At 45.0% G+C, this 16,615-nt stretch overlaps 1 non-coding gene across 1 annotated transcript; it reads left to right on the forward strand.

The window, feature by feature from the left end:
* The first annotated feature begins 809 nt into the window (after nucleotides 1-809).
* Nucleotides 810-917, forward strand: LOC126205367 (U6 spliceosomal RNA). The gene has a single exon (XR_007540565.1). It is a non-coding gene; the product is annotated as a U6 spliceosomal RNA (small nuclear RNA).
* Nucleotides 918-16,615: the final 15,698 nt, after the last annotated feature.

The raw sequence follows: 16,615 nt of genomic DNA on the forward strand, positions 1-16,615 counted from the left end.
CAGAAGAGTGTTGAATATTAGACAGATAGATCGCATCACTAAATGAGATAATACTGAAGAAAATTGTGGAGAAAAAAAGTTTGCCATAACTTCACTAAAGTATGGAATCGTCTCATAGGGCGCACTTTGAAACATCAAGGAATCATCAGTATAGTACTGGAGAAGGTTGTAGGGATAAAAATTCTAGAAGCAGACAAAGAGGTGAATACTGTAAGTAGGTTCAAATGGGTGTAAGTTGTAGTAGTTATTCAGAGATGAAGAGGCTTGCATAGAAGAGGACAGAATAACGTGGAGAGCTATATCCAACCAGTCTTCTGACTGAAGACCATAACAGCAGCCCAGTGCGACACTTTGCATCTATGTGCGGTAGTCGCTGCTCCTTTAGATCGTGGAGGGTCCCCTCATCACAACTTGATCTACTAATCACATATGTGTCCAGTGCTTGATCAACTGTTCGTATAAACTTTGGACACAGTTCCTCTACATTCTCATGTATGTTGCTAAATGTTTCAGAGTTTAATTAAGGTATGCCACTATTGACTCTTTATCCAGTTTAACGAACGTATTAATCAAGATACTTGCTTTAGTTGCTCTTTGCACCTTGGTACCCAGCTACTTCATGATCACTGACACCAGTTTCGACATGAACGTTGTGAAGGAAGTCATGTCTATTCGTTGCCAACTTAAAACATTTCTATCATGTATGGGCTTCTACACTACTTGTTATACGTTGTCAGCAGAGAAAGGATGTAGTACAGTTTCACTGTATGTGTCTGTTACAAACCAAGATTGTTGCTATATGATTACTCGTACTCGCTTCAACGGTGCATACCCTAAAAATTAGAACGATACAGTGAAGATTACCATGGCCCCTGCGCAAGGATGACACGCGGAATTGTGAAGCATTCCGTACTTTGGGGAAGGTTGGCAGCCCTGGCACATATCGCATACGATTAAATAATATTGTGATCGTGAAAATAAGTAGTTACTCAATAATAATGGTCAATTAACTTAATATTACACCGCAAGGAAGTTAATTAGAATCTATTCCATTATTCCATATCATCTGTTGAAGCTTTCACTCGCTTCAAAGCATACCTAGAAAAAAATAAATAAATAAATAAAAAATAAAAAAACTGAAGGACGGTTTACATACTAATTTAAGACGTTTGCGTAAGTACTAAGTGAAGCAGTTACAATTACACATATACACTCCTGGAAATGGAAAAAAGAACACATTGACACCGGTGTGTCAGACCCACCATACTTGCTCCGGACACTGCGAGAGGGCTGTACAAGCAATGATCACACGCACGGCACAGCGGACACACCAGGAACCGCGGTGTTGGCCGTCGAATGGCGCTAGCTGCGCTGCATTTGTGCACCGCCGCCGTCAGTGTCAGCCAGTTTGCCGTGGCATACGGAGCTCCATCGCAGTCTTTAACACTGGTAGCATGCCGCGACAGCGTGGACGTGAACCGTATGTGCAGTTGACGGACTTTGATCGAGGGCGTATAGTGGGCATGCGGGAGGCCGGGTGGACGTACCGCCGAATTGCTCAACACGTGGGGCGTGAGGTCTCCACAGTACATCGATGTTGTCGCCAGTGGTCGGCGGAAGGTGCACGTGCCCGTCGACCTGGGACCGGACCGCAGCGACGCACGGATGCACGCCAAGACCGTAGGATCCTACGCAGTGCCGTAGGGGACCGCACCGCCACTTCCCAGCAAATTAGGGACACTGTTGCTCCTGGGGTATCGGCGAGGACCATTCGCAACCGTCTCCATGAAGCTGGGCTACGGGCCCGCACACCGTTAGGCCGTCTTCCGCTCACGCCCCAACATCGTGCAGCCCTCCTCCAGTGGTGTCGCGACAGGCGTGAATGGAGGGACGAATGGAGACGTGTCGTCTTCAGCGATGAGAGTCGCTTCTGCCTTGGTGCCAATGATGGTCGTATGCGTGTTTGGCGCCGTGCAGGTGAGCGCCACAATCAGGACTGCATACGACCGAGGCACACAGGGCCAACACCCGGCATCATGGTGTGGGGAGCGATCTCCTACACTGGCCGTACACCACTGGTGATCGTCGAGGGGACACTGAATAGTGCACGGTACATCCAAACCGTCATCGAACCCATCGTTCTACCATTCCTAGACCGGCAAGGGAACTTGCTTTTCCAACAGGACAATGCACGTCCGCATGTATCCCGTGCCACCCAACGTGCTCTAGAAGGTGTAAGTCAACTACCCTGGCCAGCAAGATCTCCGGATCTGTCCCCCATTGAGCATGTTTGGGACTGGATGAAGCGTCGTCTCACGTGGTCTGCACGTCCAGCACGAACGCTGGTGCAACTGAGGCGCCAGGTGGAAATGGCATGGCAAGCCGTTCCACAGGACTACATCCAGCATCTCTACGATCGTCTCCATGGGAGAATAGCAGCCTGCATTGCTGCGAAAGGAGGATATACACTGTACTAGTGCCGACATTGTGCATGCTCTGTTGCCTGTGTCTATGTGCCTGTGGTTCTGTCAGTGTGATCATGTGATGTATCTGACCCCAGGAATGTGTCAATAAAGTTTCCCCTTCCTGGGACAATGAATTCACGGTGTTCTTATTTCAATTTCCAGGAGTGTATTTAGTAGTGCCGTATATACTCAGGTCATTGAAAGTTTTAAGTAATGTCCATATGGCGTATATGCGACCTTAGGCCTAATTTTTCGGGTACACAAGTTTAGAATTTTAACGTCAGTTTGAGTGCAGAACGTTACTATATTAAGAGTATACACGTATATTAGTTTTCCCAATAACTTTAGTGACTTTTGTGATCTCTAGTTAATAGAATATTCCTGTTATTGCCTAGATAAATGTTGTAAAAGTATTACGAACAACTATGAGCGAGAAGTGTTTGAGCTCCCGCAGGAAGGTTAATTCTGTTATTCTATGCAACTGCTGTAACCGATGGTTACATTGGGAGGAATGTAGTGGCATGGGAACAGGGGAAGTAAATATGTCTCTTCCATGGTATTGCACAGAATGTCCAAGGGATAGGAAAAAAAGCTTAAGAGGAAAGGAAGACTAGAGCCCTTAAGGCTGAACTGGATGGTGCTAGGGAGGAACTGATGAGGTTAAGGGGGAGAAGGATGAAGACAGGTGGGAAGTGGTAGCAAGGAACAGGGGCCACAGAAAGAGAACAGCATCTGACAGTGTTATCACTGGGCCAACAGCAGATCTGCCTTGCTAACTCAGTTAACTAAGGAAGAGGCTCAGGTAGATATAAGTGGTCAGTACTCAGCAGACTTCCACCAGGAAACCAAGTCTTTCAAAAAAAGTAGAAACTAGGATGAAAGTTCTGTTGCTAGGCAGTAGCCATGGATGAGGTGTGGACCAGATCTTGCAGGAAAAATTAGGTGACAGTTATAGGGTCACAAGTTTTGTCAAGCCAAGTGCATGTCTTAGCCAAGTGGTAGAGGATGTAGGATTACTCTGCAAGGATTTTACAAGCAGATCATGTTGTGATAGTGGGTGGAGTAGGAAACATTACTGATGGAGACCAAGGCTACAATATTGAGTGTGACCTGGTAAAAACAGCATCCACAATAAACCATACAAATGTTGGCTTGGTTCCAGCTTTCATGCACTATGATCCGCCCCAACTGAACAACTGTGTCAGGGGGTCAATATGCAACTATATCAGCTGCTTTGGGCAGCTACTTTGTCAGGCACACGTTTTGCTTCTGTTGATGGTGTGTCAGAAGGAGGGAAGCAAATTACTAAAACTTCCTAGCAGATTAAAACCGTGTGCCAGACCGAGACTTGTACTCTGGACCTTTGCCTTCTTCAAGCAAATTATTATATGTGCGAATTTCAATGTAGGTTTTCTGAAGGAGCCCGACAGAAGGCTTCACCTTGAAGTATTATTTGGTTCTTTCAATTTGACGCCTGTTGTCGATTTTCCTACTCGGGTGGCAAAGGCAAGCAGCGCACTGATAGATGATGTTTTTGTAGACAAAGATTAATCAAATAAATCCTTTTCCTGTTAAGAATACTCTGATGATGGTGAACAGCTAGTCACAGTATGTGAGACAGTCTATACAGTAATGCAAAACAGTCCTCCAAAATAGTCCATTCAGTTAACGATTTAACAGTTATTTGCAACAGTTGACTATGATGAGGTGTATAGGGAACCTGATGCTAATTTAAAATTTAACCTATTTCATGATACCTCTCTGAGTATATTTTAAAATAATTTCCCTAAGCAAACAGGGAAAGATAATTGTAAGAAAACATCATAATGTTATAACACAATACATGCCCCAGAATCCTGCTGTATATCGACGTTAATGATGTGGGCCTGTAATTTAGTGGATTATTCCTACTACCTTTCTTGAATATTTGTGTGACCTGTACAACTTTCCAGTCTCTGGCTACGGATCTTTCGTCTACGGGCGGTTGTATATGATAAGTATGGAGCCAAAGTATCAGCATACTCTAAAAGGAACCTAATTGGTATACAGCCTGCACTCGAAGATTTGCTTTTATTAAGTGATTTAAGTTATTTCACTAATCCGATGATATATACTTCTAAGTTACTCATGTTAGAAACTGCTCTTGGTTCGAATTCTGGAATTTCCTCTTCGTGTTTTTCTGTGAGGAAATTTCGGAAGGCTGTGCTTAGTAACTCTTCTTTAGCAGCACTGTCGCCGATAGTATTTCCATTGCTATCGGCAGAGAAGACATCGATTGTGTCTTGCCGCTAGCATACTTTACATACGACCAGAGTCTCTTTAGATTTTCAGTCAGGTTTAGAGACAACGTTTCGTTGTGGAAACTTCAAACACCAAAAAAAGTTTTGCATCACCTCGGTTCCTTGAGTTCCGGAACCCGTAAAGAAAATTGGAATAGAGATCTACATAAACATCAAATGTTCAAATGTGTGTGAAATCTTATGGGACTTAACTGCTAAGGTCATCAGTCCCTAAGCTTACACACTACTAAACCTAAATTATCCTATGGACAAACACACACACCCATGCCCGAGGGAGGACTCGAACCTCCGCCGGGACCAGCCGCACAGTCCCATAAACATCATTTCCGCCCTTTTCATTGCTCACGAAAACAACACGTTGCATGTTTTACCACCATTCAGCGAGACCTTCAGAGGTGGTGGTCCAGATTGCTGTACACACCGGTACCACTAATACCCAGTAGCACGTCTTCTTTCATTGATGCATACCTGTATTCGTCGTGGAATACTATCCATAAGGTCATCTAGGCACTGTTGATCCAGATTGTCCAACTCCTCAACGGCGATTCGGCCTAGACCATTAGAGTATTTGGTAGGTCACGTCGTCCATAAACAGCCCTTTTCGAACTATCCCAGACATGTTCTATAGGGTTCATGTCTGGAGAACATGCTGACCTCCCTAGTCGAGCGATGTCGTTATCCTGAAGGAAGTCATTCACAATATGTGCACGATGGGGGCGCGAATTGTCGTCCATGAAGGCGAATACCTAAGCAATATGCTGCCGATATGGTTGCACTATCGGTGGGACGATGGCATTCACGTGTCGTACAGCCGTTACGGCGCCTTCCATGACCACCAGCGGCATACGTCAGCCCCACATAACGCCACCCCAAAACAGCATGGAACCTCCACCTTGCTGCACACGCTGAACAGTGTGTCTAAGGCGTTCAGCCTGACCGGGTAGCCTCCAAACACGTCTCCGACGATTGTTTGGTTGAAGGCATAAGCGACACTCATCGGTGAAGAGAACGTGATGCCAATCCTAAACGGTCCATTCGGCATGTTGTTGGGTCCCTTCTTACCGCGCTGCATGGTGTCGCGGTTTCAGAGATGGATCTCGCCATGGACGTCGTTAATGAAGTTGCGCGTCATGCAACCTACTGCGTGAGTAGTAAACGACGTCCCGTGGCTGCACGAAAAGCGTTATTCAACATGGTGGTGTTGCTGTCGGGGTTCCTCCGAGCCATAATCGGTAGTTAGCGGCTATCCACTGTAGTAGTAGCCCTTGGGTGCCCTGAGCGAGGCATGTCATCGACAGCTCCTGTCTCTGTGTATCTTCTCCCCGTCCGAACAACATTGCTTTTGTTCACTCCGAGACGCCTGGACATTTACCTTCTTGAGAGCCCTTCCTGGCACACAGTAACAATGCCCACGCGATCGAACCGCGGTATTGACCGTCTACGCATGGTTGAACTACAGACAACACGAGCCGTGTACCTCCTTCCTGGTGAAATGACCGGAACTGATCGACTGTCAGATTCCCTCCGTCTAATAGATGCTGCTCATGCATGGTTGTTTACATCTTTTAGTGGGTTTAGTGACGTCTCTGAATTTAAAGGGACTGTGTCTGTGATACCATATCCACAGTAAACGTCTATCTTCAGGAGTGCTGGGAACCGGGGTGATGCAATTTTTTTTTTTTTAATATGTGTACTACAAGCATCTCTCATTGAAGTCCAGATTTCTAGTTGCTGTAAAAGATTGACAGTCTTGGAGATTTTGCGTTCGTATGAATTTGGCATGCTTTTTTGTTGTCTCTGCAACAGTGTGTTGACCCGTTTTGTGTACAATGGAGGACCAGCTCCACGGTTTAAATTTTTTACTGTAAATCTCTCAATTTCTGTCGATAATATTTCTTAGGATTCGACTCACATCTGGTCTATGCTTACATTGTTAATTTGGAAGGAGTGGAGGTTGTCTCTCAGGAAGGCGTCAAGTGAATATTTATCTGATTTTTTAATAGATGTATTTTCCGTTTACTTTAGGGGAATTTGGTGGTTACAGTATTTAATCTCGCTACGACAATGCTGTGTTCGTTAATCCCTGTATCCGATTTGATGCTCTTTATGAGCTCAGGATTATTTTTTCTAAGATGTCAAGTATGTTCTGACAAACGTTTACTATCCTCTAGGGGTCATGAACTAACTGCTCTAAATAAATTTCAGATCATGCATTTAGAACAATTTCAGACGATATTTGATGCGTACCTCCGGATTGAAACATGTATTTTCGCCAACAAATCGAGGGTAAATTGAAGTCACCACCAACTATTACTGCATTAGTCAGACACGCCTTTGAAATTAAACTCAAGTTTTCTTTGAACCTTGCAGCAATTGTGTCACCGGAGTTGGGATATCGGTAAAAGGATCCAATTATTATTTTGTTCCGGTTGATAACAAGAACCTCTGCGCATACTAACTCCCAGGAAATAACTACTTCAGTTTCGCTGCAAGAGAAGCTAGTTTCTAACAGCAAGAAACACGATTCTGCCACCTCTGTTTAGGCTATTCTTTCTGAATACTGTTAGATCTTTCAAAAAAATTTCGGATGAACATACCTACAGATTTTTTCAGTACCTGTAAAGATTTGACCACCAGTGCCTTCTACACTCCTGGAAATTGAAATAAGAACACCGTGAATGCATTGTCCCAGGAAGGGGAAACTTTATTGACACATTCCTGGGGTCAGATACATCACATGATCACACTGACAGAACCACAGGCACATAGTCACAGGCAACAGAGCATGCACAATGTCGGCACTAGTACAGTGTATATCCACCTTTCGCAGCAATGCAGGCTGCTGTTCTCCCATGGAGACGATCGTAGAGATGCTGGATGTAGTCCTGTGGAACGGCTTGCCATGCCATTTCCACCTGGCGCCTCAGTTGGACCAGCGTTCGTGCTGGACGTGCAGACCGCGTGAGACGACGCTTCATCCAGTCCCAAACATGCTCAATGGGGGACAGATCCGGAGATCTTGCTGGCCAGGGTAGTTGACTTACACCTTCTAGAGCACGTTGGGTGGCACGGGATACATGCGGACGTGCATTGTCCTGTTGGAACAGCAAGTTCCCTTGCCGGTCTAGGAATGGTAGAACGATGGGTTCGATGACGGTTTGGATGTACCGTGCAGTATTCAGTGTCCCCTCGACGATCACCAGTGGTGTACGGCCAGTGTAGGAGATCGCTCCCCACACCATGATGCCGGGTGTTGGCCCTGTGTGCCTCGGTCGTATGCAGTCCTGATTGTGGCGCTCACCTGCACGGCGCCAAACACGCATACGACCATCATTGGCACCAAGGCAGAAGCGACTCTCATCGCTGAAGACGACACGTCTCCATTCGTCCCTCCATTCACGCCTGTCGCGACACCACTGGAGGAGGGCTGCACGATGTTGGGGCGTGAGCGGACGACGGCCTAACGGTGTGCTGGACCGTAGCCCAGCTTCATGGAGACGGTTGCGAATGGTCCTCGCCGATACCCCAGGAGCAACAGTGTCCCTAATTTGCTGGGAAGTGGTGGTGCGGTCTCCTACGGCACTGCGTAGGATCCTACGGTCTTGGCGTGCATCCGTGCGTCGCTGCGGTCCGGTCCCAGGTCGACGGGCACGTGCACCTTCCGCCGACCACTGGCGACAACATCGATGTACCGTGGAGACCTCACGCCCCACGTGTTGAGCAATTCGGCGGTACGTCCACCCGGCCTCCCGCATGCCCACTATACGCCCTCGCGCAAAGTCCGTCAACTGCACATACGGTTCACGTCCACGCTGTCGCGGCATGCTACCAGTGTTAAAGACTGCGATGGAGCTCCGTATGCCACGGCAAACTGGCTGACACTGACGGCGGCGGTGCACAAATGCTGCGCAGCTAGCGCCATTCGACGGCCAACACCGCGGTTCCTGATGTGTCCGCTGTGCCGTGCGTGTGATCATTGCTTGTACAGCCCTCTCGCAGTGTCCGGAGCAAGTATGGTGGGTCTGACACACCGGTGTCAATGTGTTCTTTTTTCCATTTCCAGGAGTGTATTAGCGTTTGAAACTCCGATACTTTCCCAACATCACTACGACAACTTACAACTGTTTTACCGATGGTTCCTGTATCTACGTTCTTCCTGTATTCGATCTGCACCCTTTGAGTCTGAAGCCTTGTTTGTGTATCCCCCAGAACCTGTAACTTAAAAAATGTACTGATGGAGAGAGTACAGACCTCTATAATGTTTGTCAGGTATTACGCAGAAGAATTGAGTAAGACCTGATGGAGAGAGTACAGACCTCTATAATGTTCCTCAGGTATTACGCAGAAGAATATGAGTAAAGCCTGTTGGGTTTCCAACATATTTCAGTTACATTGTTCGGAATGACGGATCATTGTGTACCGACGCAGATTTATGACTTGTGAGCAACCATGATCACTGACAGCACCTTCAGCTGCTGGGAGACCTTTGAGATTTTACCCGCGACGTAGTGAAAAGCACTTCTTAACACAGCAGACGTTCTGTATACAGAGATGTTTGGTGATCTGTGAAAAATTTGATTCAATGCGATAGGATGTGATTCGAATTCATGTGTGTGGAGGCAAGAGGAGATCATCTGGAATATGTGTGTTTCCATAACAACCTGAACAAGATACATGAGGTGAGAATGGTAAATTGATAATATGCTGTTGTACAAACCCTTTGTTAATAGTTACTGACAGACGAGGCATAGAGATACGTTTATATGAACCCGTTTATATGAACCCACCGTACATTCACCGCTTTTTTGAGAAATGGTAGCTGAGGTAAGAATTTCACATTCATGGAATCTACCATGCTACTACGGAGTGTTAAGTCGAGAAGCGCCCGCATCTCGTGGTCGTGCGGTAGCGTTCTCGCTTCCCACGCCCGGGTTCCCGGGTTCGATTCCCGGCGGGGTCAGAAATTTTCTCTGCCTCGTGATGGCTGGGTGTTGTGTGCTGTCCTTAGGTTAGTTAGGTTTAAGTAGTTCTAAGTTCTAGGGGACTTATGACCACAGCAGTTGAGTCCCATAGTGCTCAGAGCCATTTGAGCCATTTGAAGTCGAGAAGCGAAACCACCTCGAATGTAATTACAGAACCAATTCAGCAAAAGAATCCCTTTATTGAAAGAGTTGATGTTTGAACTGTGTTTTCTTGAACAGTTACCGGGTACTATGCTTCGCAGTGCAAACTGTTGCAATGGATTTCCAGAAAGTAATGCTGGGGAAATGCGAGGTAACACACCTTACACTTCCTCATTTCATTTACAATTCTCAAATGTAGAAACAAATTTCTGTTTAAAAGTTCATAATATGGAATAATAACAAGGCAGAGTCTTATGCACACGGTGATTAATCGCTGTGAGATATGGGACGCAAGGGAAGAAAATATTGTCATTATCAGCGGCGGTCAACGTTAAGAGGTGAGATTATCGGGCGTGAGCCTTGGGCAATCCACTCACAAGTGGGTAAGGCCGCTGTTCATTATCCTATGTCTGGAGGATGATTTACAGAATGTACCATTTCTCTATTTACTCCTGTATCATAACACTTCCATAATTATACGCAAAAAGAAACTAGAGACTCAGCTTAATGCCGGTGCATTAAGTAAGAAATATTATATCTGCAGCACAAAGCAGAACACCTAGCCTAGTGGTTTCCAGCCTTTCTGAGACTGTACCCCCGGGTGCAACAGTCTGACATTAGATACTGTAGTATCCACCCCGTTCTCCTTGCAATAGATAACATTAGCGCCTAACTAAACTTTAGAATCAAAAAGAATCTTCTTTGAACACTTCAATATTTAAAACGACGAAAGATAAATAAATTCAGTTTTTGTACGTATCTTATTAAATGATGAACTAATGAGTCAATGAGACAGTGGTACTGCTTAGTTCTAATAGCATTCTTTATAGAATAAAGAAGCAGTATTCTGAGCGTCACGAGTGATACCTACAGCTTCTTCTCAGAAATGAAAGCTGACTGCCAGCGCTGAGGGCAGGCAGTTGTTACAAACCATGCATCTTCTGCAACGCTCCTGTCCCTAGCGACACTTGTTTCACCCACACCCTGCATCGACATTTAAAGTTGATCAAATAAGTATATATATGATATACTTAGGTCTACTATCAGTAAATCACTTAATTGCTGGACTCTTTACTGCTTAACCGGCCGAAATTGAAAGACTTCAGGCTGCTTGTGACTGACCTCTGTCACTAATGATGCTGTTAATATTAATACCCTTTTAGTCCCTGAACAAGTGCAATAGCCATTACACAGTTCGATGTGTTGTACAGTCAATTAATTCGTTCAGTGTTGCGAAGTGAATAATGAAACTGTTTCTGGTCTATTTTGGAGCTACATACAACTCGGAGAAGACATTCTCGTGAGATGTGATGTGTATGTTTCAAAGTCACTCACATACACTCCTGGAAATGGAAAAAAGAACACATCGACACCGGTGTGTCAGACCCACCATACTTGCTCCGGACACTGCGAGAGGGCTGTACAAGCAATGATCACACGCACGGCACAGCGGACACATCAGGAACCGCGGTGTTGGGCGTCGAATGGCGCTAGCTGCGCTGCATTTGTGCACCGCCGCCGTCAGTGTCAGCCAGTTTGCCGTGGCATACGGAGCTCCATCGCAGTCTTTAACACTGGTAGCATGCCGCGACAGCGTGGACGTGAACCGTATGCGCAGTTGACGGACTTTGAGCGAGGGCGTATAGTGGGCATGCGGGAGGCCGGGTGGACGTACCGCCGAATTGCTCAACACGTGGGGCGTGAGGTCTCCACAGTACATCGATGTTGTCGCCAGTGGTCGGCGGAAGATGCACGTGCCCGTCGAACTGGGACCGGACCGCAGCGACGCACGGATGCACGCCAAGACCGTAGGATCCTACGCAGTGCCGTAGGGGACCGCACCGCCACTTCCCACCAATTAGGGACACTGTTGCTCCTGGGGTATCGGCGAGGACCATTCGCAACCGTCTCCATGACGCTGGGCTACGGTCCCGCACACCGTTAGGCCGTCTTCCACTCACGCCCCAACATCGTGCAGCCCGCCTCCAGTGGTGTCGCGACAGGCGTGAATGGAGGGACGAATGGAGACGTGTCGTCTTCAGCGATGAGAGTCGCTTCTGCCTTGGTGCCAATGATGGTCGTATGCGTGTTTGGCGCCGTGCAGGTGAGCGCCACAATCAGGACTGCATACGACCGAGGCACACAGGGCCAACACCCGGCATCATGGTGTGGGGAGCGATCTCCTACACTGGCCGTACACCACTGGTGATCGTCGAGGGGACACTGAATAGTGCACGGTACATCCAAACCGTCATCGAACCCATCGTTCTACCATTCCTAGACCGGCAAGGGAACTTGCTGTTCCAACAAGACAATGCACGTCCGCATGTATCCCGTGCCACCCAACGTGCTCTAGAAGGTGTAAGTCAACTACCCTGGCCAGCAAGATCTCCGGATCTGTCCCCCATTGAGCATGTTTGGGACTGGATGAAGCGTCGTCTCACGCGGTCTGCACGTCCAGCACGAACGCTGGTCCAACTGAGGCGCCAGGTGGAAATGGCATGGCAAGCCGTTCCACAGGACTACATCCAGCATCTCTACGATCGTCTCCATGGGAGAATAGCAGCCTGCATTGCTGCGAAAGGTGGATATACACCGTACTAGTGCCGACATTGTGCATGCTCTGTTGCCTGTGTCTATGTGCCTGTGATTCTGTCAGTGTGATCATGTGATGTATCTGACCCCAGGAATGTGTCAATAAAGTTTCCCCTTCCTGGGACAATGAATTCACGGTGTTCTTATTTCAATTTCCAGGAGTGTAGAAGCAAGGTACAAAGAGTATGTATATAGTGGGTTGATTATGTTAGAGAAATGTTGTTCATACATTTGTTTCGCAACCTGTAACCTGCACCACATTAGCCATTCATTTCTGCTTAGCCATTTTGCACTTCCTATCAATCTCGTATATATATATATATATATATATATATATATATATATATACCGCCTACAGGCAAATTAAAGAGGATCAGACGTTTTTTCGAATCGAAAAAACGTCTTAAGCAAAGAACGGAAAGCTGAGAAGCAGAAGGAGTACATAGAGAATCTATATAATGGATATGAACTGTGAGGGAATATTATAGAAACTGAGGAGGACGCAGATGAAGATGAATTGGGTGATGCGATATTACGAGAAGAATTTGACATAACGCTGAAGACCTAAGTCGAAATAGGGCCCCGGGAGTAGAGACATTCTCCCGGAACTACTAATGCCCTTGACAGAGCCATACATGACAAAACTCTTCCATCTGGTGTAGAAGTTGTATGAGACAGGTGAAATACCCTCAGATTTCAAGAAAAATATAATAATTTCAATTCCAGGGACCTCAGATGCTGACAGATGTGAATGTTATTGAACTATCAGTTTATTAATTCATGACTACTAATTGCTACCACGAATTACGTACAGAAGACTGGAAAAACTGGAAGAAGCAGACCTCAGGGAAGATAAGTTTCGATTGTGGAGAAATGTAGGAACGCGGGAGGAAATACTGACACCACTATTTCTTATAGAACACAGGTTCTAGGTGAACCTACTTTTATGACATTTGTAGACTCAGAAAATGCTTTGGAAATGCTGACCGGAATACTCTCTTTGAAATTCTTAAGATCTGTGCATCTGTGCATTGAGCAAGCACTAAACGAAAAAAGAAAATGGAGTTGTCGAATTGAATCATGTGATTCTGAGGGAGGTAGATTACGAAACGAGAGCTTAAAATGGTAGATGAGTTTTCATATTTGGGCAGCAAGATAACTGATGATGACAGAAGTTGAGAGGATATAAAATGTAGACTGGCAACAGCAAGAAAAGCATTTCTGAAGAAAAGCAATTCGTTAACATCGAATATAGATGGAAGGTTTAGAATACCTTTCTCGAAAATATTTATATGGAGTGTAGCCATGTATGGAAGTAAAACATGAGCTACAAACAGTTTCGGAAAGAAGAGAATAGAAGTTTTTAAATGTGGTGCTATAGAAGATTGTTGACCATCAGATGGGTAGATTACGTAACCAATCAGGTAAGAAAAGAAATTTGTGCCACAAACTTACTAGAAGAAGGGTTCGGTTGATATGACATATTCTCAGATATCAAGGGATCACCAATTTAGGAAGTGTGGTGGTAAGAATCGTGGAGCGAGACCAAGGAAGGGAGGACGTAAGTTGCAGTATTTACTTGGATAAGAAGAGGGTTACACAGGACAGAGTAGGATGGTGAGTTGAATCAAGCCCTTCTTGGGACTGAAGATCACAACAACAACAACAACAACAACAACAACGATAACAATGACACCACATTATGCCGTTATTTGAAAAAGAATGTAGTAATTAACGGTAACTTATGTAATCCGTATAAGTCTTACGAAATAGTTGTAATAGTAATGATCACGCAATAACTATTTATTTTTATGACTGAAACACAATTGACTCTTTTCATTTTTAACCCTCAGAAAATTTCATTTCACCCTCGTGGGCTAAGTACCCCCAGTATAGAAACCACTGACTTCGCCACATTATCTCTGCATCTCAGTATAAATAAGGATTACTATGATTTTCATATTGTGATGTCAATATATTATTCTGTGACAGTATCGATAGATATGGAAGGAAGCGTTCGATCTTGCTTGAATCCACCCGTTAATGGAAAATTCGATAACTTGAATTTATCGCCTTAATAACGTTGTCTACATACCTCCGCACGAGTCCTAATTTCTTTTGTTGATTCCCTTACGCGGCAACAGAACCACACTGCACTCAGCTTCAAATGCCAGTTCTCTATATTTTCTCAATAGTGTTCCGCGGAAAGAAACTCACTTTCCCAACAGGCATTCCCCTTAGTGTTCCCGAACCATCTCCGTTACACTTACATGTGTTCCAACCTACTGGTAACAAGTCTAACAGCCAACCTCTGATTTGCCTCTTTGCCTTCCTTTAATCTGATGTGCTGCTGATACCAAACACTTGAGCGGCACACAAAGAATTAGTCTTACTAGTGTTGTTTATGGGGCCTCCTTTAGAGATGAACCACACTTTTCTAAAATTTTCCCAAAAAAACCGTAGTCGATTATTTGCCTCCCTACTACAATGCTTACATGCTCCTTTCATTTCATATCGCTCTGCAACATTAACGCCTAGACATTTTTCCGACGTGACTGTGTGAAGCAGCATACCAGTAGCGCTGAATTCGAACTTTAAGGGTTTTTTCCTTACTCATGTGCGTTAGATTTCATTTTTCTAAATTCAGACTTAGTCGCGATTCGTCATACCAATTAGAAATTTCGTTTAAGTCGTCTTGTATCTTTCTACAGCCACTCAACGACGACACCATTCCATACACCGCAGCATCATTAGCAAACAGACTGCTGTTCACCCCGTCCGCTAGATCATTTGTGTACATAGCAAACAACAGCAATTCTATCAAACTTCCCTGATGCACTCTTACCGATACCCTTGTCTCCGATGAATACTTGCCGTCGAGGACAACGTATTCAGTTCTGTTACTTAATAAATATTCCAGCTACTCTCATATTTGGATCCTGTTCCGTATGTCCGTATCTTCGTTAACAGTCTGCGGTGGGGCACTGTGTCAAATGTTTTTTTTTTAAATCTAGGTATGTGGTTCGCAGGTTATCACTATGAAAGGGGAAGCTGACTTTCGCACGAGCGACGCTTTCCAAAACCGTGCTGTTTCATGGACAGAAGTCCTTACGTTTGAAGGAAATTTATTATTTGCGAACTGAGAATACGTTCAATAAATCTGCAGCAAAACGATATTAAGGATACTGATCTGTAACTTTGCGGACCCCGTATTTACCGGTTTTATAAACAGGAGAAACCTGTGATTTTTTTCCAGTCGCTTGGGGCTTTACGCTCGGCGAGAGATCCGCGAAAAATGCAGGCTAAGTAAAGGGAACTGAGCTCCATCCGGACTTGGCGGTTTATTTGCTTTCAGCTCTTTCAGTTGATTCCCTGCTCCAGGGCTGCTTATTATTATGCTGTCCATACGGGAGTCTATGCGGTGGTCAAACGATTGTACGATTCTCCTGTGTGAACCATTTCTGAAACACGAGGTTTAAATCTTCAGCTTTCTTTTTGCTATCTTCTAGTGGCACACCAGACTTGACAACGAATGACGGAGACCCGATTAGCGATTTGCCAGGGTATGATGAAGGCAGTGGTACGCTTCGTGAATCAGTCTTTTTCTACTACCTTTTGTCGCTCGTCATTTGCGCGTTCTCTTATGAACCGAGAATCCAACAGCCTTCCGTAGACACCACCATGCAAGTCAGAGTATTAATGTAATTCATAATTATCATTGAGTATCCAATACAAAAATGATTCAGACAAATTATTTAGAGACGCTGGATAAGATAATGTTTCCTCCTGCTTTTAGTTTATTGGGACGAATTCAGTAAGTATATTATTTTCGGACTATAGACTGTATTGTGTGGCCTGTGAAATAAATCTATTTCATTTTCCCTATTGAGCTCTCTTGTTGCTAGTGTAATTAATGATACTCTGAATCCAAATTAACTATATTTCTTTAGCTACCGGAAAAAATGCCATGTCTTTTTTTCTCCTTCTCGCAGGATAGAGTGCCCTAAAGATCCTTGTACGGAAACTTTAAAACATTTAACTAAACAATTTTTCAGTAATATTTATTTATTTACTTAGTTTAGGACATTATTTTATTATTGTAGTTATCTGCCTGTCACTGTTCAGCCACTGA

The sequence above is a fragment of the Schistocerca nitens genome, chromosome 1 (genome assembly GCF_023898315.1).
Source record: "Schistocerca nitens isolate TAMUIC-IGC-003100 chromosome 1, iqSchNite1.1, whole genome shotgun sequence".
NCBI classification, from domain to species: Eukaryota; Metazoa; Arthropoda; class Insecta; order Orthoptera; family Acrididae; genus Schistocerca; species Schistocerca nitens.